At 39.5% G+C, this 5,897-nt stretch overlaps 1 pseudogene; it reads right to left on the bottom strand.

Annotated features, from left to right (window-relative positions):
- Positions 1–5,255: 5,255 nt before the first annotated feature.
- On the bottom strand, positions 5,256–5,659 carry LOC101411014 (transcription initiation factor TFIID subunit 13 pseudogene; annotated as a pseudogene).
- Positions 5,660–5,897: the final 238 nt, after the last annotated feature.

Genomic DNA, 5,897 nt, shown 5'->3' with positions numbered 1-5,897 from the left:
ACAATGCTATCAGTTGATAAATCTGGAATTCTATATATTTTGTATTATTTTTGCAACTTTTTTGTAAATTTTAAGCTATTTCAAAATAAAAAGTGTGTGTTTTTTTTGTTCATTTGTTTTTTGTTTTAGGACAAGCAAGGGAGAGAAGAGTTTATTAAGAAACAAGAAAAGTATAAAATCCAAGGCATGGATTATGGGCATGCTGCAGGGTGAGTCGTGTGTGTGGGGGCCCAAGTTAGACCCTAAAAGCTTTTAAAATTAAGATTCATAGTTCTTTTCTTTGTAACAGGGTTTTGCACTGTGGTAGTTTGAAGCTGTATGTACCCCAGAAAAACATGTTCTTAAGAATAATCCATTCCTGTGGGTGAGGACCACTGTAAATATGATATTTTGATGAGGCTACTTAAGTTAAGGTGTGACCCACCTCATTCAGGATGGGTCTTAATCCTATTACTGGAGACCTTTATAAACAGGACAAATACAGAAAGAGGTGAGAGAAAGCCAGGAAGCAAGAATGTCAGAGCAATGAAACCTGGAAGAGAAAGGAGAGACCAACAAACACCTCATGTACCTTGCCATGTGGCAGAGGAGCCAATGATAACTGGCAGCCAGTCTTTGGGAAGAAAGCATGGCTTTGTTGATGCCTTGATTTCAATATTTTCTCAGCCTCAAATGGTAAGGTAAGATAATAAATTCCGATTGTTCAAGACAAAACAGTTTATGGTATCTGCTTTAAACAACCTAGGTAACTAAAACAGGTTTTGGTACTGAGAATGGGTACTGCTATTGCAGATACCAAAAAATGTGGAAACAGCTTTGGAATTGGGTAATGTGTAGAGGCTGGGATAATTGTAAGTTGTTTGATCAAAAAGTCCTAGATTGCTTTGAAGAGCTGTTAGTACAGATATGGATACTGTTAGTCAGCCAAAGGGGTGCTGATGCAAAATACCAGAAATTGTTTGTTTTTATAAAGGGCATTTATTTGGGGTAGGAGTTTACAGATACCAGGCCATAAAGCATAAGTTACTTCCCTCACAAAAGTCTATTTGTACGTGTTGGAGCAAGATGGCTGCTGACGTCTGTGAGGGTTTGTCTTCCTGTGTTCCTCTCTTCTTAGGGCTTGCTTCTGGCTTCCTCTGTGTGCTTACTTCCTGGGGCTCCAAATCAAAATTCCAACATCAAAATCTTCCAGCATCAATTCTGTCCTTTGCCATGCCTTTTATCTATGAGTCCCCACCCACCAAGGGACAGGGACTCAACGCCCTACTGATGTGACCCAATCAAAGCCCTAATCATAACTTAATCATGCCCAGGTATGGATCAGTTTACAAACATAGCCCAATATCTAATTTTGGAATTCATAACCATATCAAACTGCTACAGGTGTTAAAGGTACTTTCAATGAGGCCTTAGAAGGAAATGATGAACATGTTACTGGAAAGTAGAAGAATGACAATCATTGTTTTGCTTTATTTTATTTTATTATTTTATTTATTTTATGGTACCAGGAATTGAACCTGGGATCTCATATATATGAAGCAGATATTCAAACACTGAGCTACAACTGCTCCACCAATCATTGTTTTAAAGCAGAAGAGAACATGGCAGCATTGAGTTCAAATGTCGGGTAGAAGTCAGAATTTGAAAACCATGAATTTGGATATTTGGTTGAGGAGATTTCCAAGCTAAATGTGGAAAGTGCAGCCTGGTTTCTCTTTGACGCTTATAATAAAATGATTAAGGAAACGAATAAGCTGAGACTTGAACTCCTGGGCACAAATAAACCAGAAAATGATGGTTTAAAAATGATGGTCTGGAAAACAAGCCCCCAGAGAATAATGTTCCATGTGAAGGTTTAACTGAACAGAGATCTAGTCAGCTTTTTCAGTGTAAGTCAGGATTGGAAATTCAGTTATTCAGGAAGGATCTGTGGAAGTTCTTTTTCTGATGGTTTGGACCCCTGGGTACCACATATGAAACTGACAAATTTTTTGTAAGGTCTGTATGAATAGAATCACTACAAGCCTGGACTGAAAGGGAAAGAAAAGGGACAGATTGAAGGAAAAATCACTTCAAAGGCAGAACCATGACAGCTGAAGTCTGGACTGAAGACTTCTTGGGCCAAGAAAGCAAGCCCATCCATGTGTGTGGAAAGGGTAAGTATGCCCCAGGACTTGGAGAGAGTGGGCTTTCCACCCCCACTGTTCAGGAAGAGTGTTGCCACTCCAGTTTGCTCAGATTCATGGAGGATTGTGGAGAGCCTGGCTGCTACCTCACTGCTGAATGAGGGTAGAGCCTAGAGTCTGGCCACCACACTGATAATTGATAAAGGTGGAACCTTCACCCCAGTGTTCCTGGAAAACATGGCATGGCTTAAGCTCTTGGAAAAGGTGGGGCTGCTGCTCCACCAGGCCCGGAGGACAAAACATGATTCCATAGATGACTCCCATACCTTAAAACCTAATGGACTATGCCCTGCAGGGTTTCAGAACTATTTGGGACATGCGACCCCTGTTTTCCTTCCAAGTTCTCCCTATGGAAATGGAAATATTTATCCTATACCTATCCTTTCTTTGTATATTGGAAGCAGATAACTTGTTCTCCAGTGTTCACAGGTCTACAGACTGAGGGAAATTGTGTCCCAGGATAGACCACACCTATAAATGATTTTTTTTTGAGGTATCAGGGCCAGGGTTTGAACCCAGTACCTTGTATGTGGGAAGCCAGCTCTCAACCACTAAGCTCCATCTGCTTCCCTGAGTTGTATTTGTTTGTTTGTTTGCTTGCTTGTTTTGCTTGTTGTTTGTTTTGTTTTTTCAGGGGACACTGGGAACCAAACCTGGGACCTCCTATGTAGGAGGTGGGCACTCAACCTCTTGAGCCACATTTGCTCCCTATAAATGATTTTGATGTGACTTTGTACTTAGTATTTTTACTGAAGTGACTTAAGGCTTTGGCATAGTGGATGGAGTGAATGTATTTTATATATATAAAGAATGTCTTTTTGGGGTTCAGAAGATGGAGTGTGCTGTTTGAACAGATAAATATGTTCCTAAATCTAACCCACTCCAACAGGATCTTTTGATGAGGCTACTTCAGTTAAAGTGTGACCCACCTCATTCAAGCTGGGTCTTAATCCACTTACTTGAGTCCTTTTTAAATGGAATGAATACAGAGAGAGAGGGAGAAAGCCATGCAAGCAAGAAGCTGAAAGCAATGAAACCTGCAAGAAAAGGGAGAGACAAGCAGACACCCCATGTGCCTTGCCACATGGTAGAGGAGCCAAGATTGCCAGCAGCCAGTCTTTGGAACAAAAGCATTGCCTTGATGATGACTTGATTTGGAAATTTTCTCAGGCTCAAAACTAAGGTAATAAATTCCTGTTGTTCATGTTGAAACAGTTCATGGTATCTACTTTAAGCAGCCTGGAAACTAAAACATGCAACAAAGTCACTCAGGACTAAAAAACAAAAGGCAAAGAGGAAGGGTCTTTTTTTTTTAAAGATTTATTTTTATTTATTTCTCTCCTCTTCCCCCTCCCCCCAGTTGTCTGTTCTCTGTGTCCATTTGCTGCGTGTTCTTGTTTTTTTGTCCGCTTCTGTTGTTGTCAGCTGCACAGGAATCTGTGTTTCTTTTTGTTGCGTCATCTTGCTGTGTCAGCTCTCCGTGTGTGCAGTACCATTCCTGGGCAGGCTGAACTTTCTTTCGCGCTGGGTGGCTCTCCTTACGGGGCACTCTCCTTGCTCGTGGGACACTCCTGCATGGCATGGCACTCCTTGCACACATCCGCACTGCACATGGACCAGCTCCGGGTCAAGGAGGCCCGGCGTTTGAACCGCGGACCTCCTATGTGGTAGACGGACGCCCTATTCACTGGGCCAAGTCTGCTTGTGCATTTGCAATTTCTCATCCCACATCTCCATAGTCAAGCAAGAACAAAAGTACTATTTAAAAAAATCATTTTACAAACACATGCACACACACAGATGTACACCCAAAGACTGAGTGAAATCATGACTTAAGTCTGAAAAATAATAAAGAGCCATGGGTTTATTAACCAAATTTTGAAAGCTCCCAATGTAAAGGTGCTTACTTCTTTTTAACTTGGGTAAGGTTAATATATATAATTAAGTAAATCCAGTATAATGGTATATGGGAAATCTGTATTTTATGCCTGATTTTTCTATAAACGTAAAACTTCTCTAATTTTAAAATATGCAAAAAAAGTGATCCGTAAACATTAATGAAAATCCTTCCAGTAGTAACTATAACCATATTCATTTGTGCTTATAATCACACACTAAACTGTTGATGGCCTACTGTGTGCAGGATATTGTATGTATCTATAAAATCTCTAATACTAACAAGAGCCCTGAGAGATTGGGACTATTGTTCTCATATTTTAGGTGACAGAACTAAAATTTGAGATGGAGAGATATGCAGGAAGATGGTTACATTCTAGTAGGTGGCATAGTGATGCCATTGGTGCCCTTTCCAGATCCTCTTCTTCCAGCCAGTACATCCTGTATTGGCTAATGGAAACTCATATCTCACTCCCTCTTGACAATCGTCCTCACGCAAAAGGGAGCTACCTTGCCCAGGAAGCCTCAAAGTGGGACCATCTCAGTGGTACAATTTTTGTTCCAAAGATTCTCTGTGAGATCAGTCAGAAGCTAGTCTCCAATTTATACCCCATTCTTTTTTTTTATTCTTTAAAAATACTGTATTTCTTATATCATTATCTACTTAAGAGAAGCACAAACCAGTTCACTTCATTAATAATATCACAGAGTTTTGTTTAGAAACTTAAGAAAACATAAAACAGATGTCTCACCTATCACAGGATCCAAGGTGTCATTTACTTGTTACATATAAAACAGCTACAATATAGCCTACAAGCACAAAAAGGACACCTAACACATAAATACTACTTCATCATCTAGTCAAAAGTCAGAAGGAATTACATGAATTGCAAGGTACTTTAACTTATATGTGATCATTAAAACCCAATAAGTAATTCAGGTATGGCAATATAAAGACAGGCAATTAGAGACTCAAAAACTCTAAAATTGAAGACATGAAAATAAAGGCTGAAATCTGTATGTTTCTCCAACTTTCATTTTCATGGTTAGATATTCATACCTTACTATAGGAAATATGAAGTTACTATATATAGTTGACCCAGAAGATAAGGAAGCTTCAAGAAGTAGAAAAGGATCAAGATCCACAGTTTGCTTCATCAAATGCTTTTCTACTCATTTCAATTCTTCATTTATAGTAAGTAAGTCTTTCACCCTAGCAAACTTCCTTGGGTCCTTTCGAATCAAGAAGACGATATCTTCAACTTGTACTCGAACTTGTCCTCCAATTGACATTGCCTTGTGAGTCATTTCAGTGATGAACTCTATGACAAGGTCTTCAAGAATATCCACTGACTCAGTGTAAGGATTCTGGTCATCCCCAAATCCATACATCATACACTGTACTTCAGCACCTGTACCAGGATCCATCATTACTTGTGGCTTATAGTCAAAGGAGTCCCTTTGATTCTTTAGAAAAAAAATCATTCTTTTACCCTGTCCACCTTCTGCACCTCCTCCAATTTCTTCATTTTCTTCCTCAAATGTGGTGTCTTCCTCTTCATCTGCCATCCCACCAGCCAGTCTGATACCCCATCCTTGATTACCTTTGTTTCCCTGCCCTATCCTGCTTCTCTCATTCCCTTCTCTTGAGAGCCTTAATAAATCATTTGAACAAGAATCACTGAGGCTTGAACAGCTTGTGATGTGTATTATTATTTACTTAATATATAACTCTAAATCAGCTCACTTTTAATCATTACTATCCTTTTCAGCTTCATCTGAAGCAATATCTGAACTCTAATGCTTTTAAATAAC

Source organism: Dasypus novemcinctus, chromosome 23 (assembly GCF_030445035.2).
Source record: "Dasypus novemcinctus isolate mDasNov1 chromosome 23, mDasNov1.1.hap2, whole genome shotgun sequence".
In the NCBI taxonomy this organism is placed as follows: Eukaryota; Metazoa; Chordata; class Mammalia; order Cingulata; family Dasypodidae; genus Dasypus; species Dasypus novemcinctus.
This window is presented reverse-complemented; position numbering and strand designations above follow the sequence as displayed.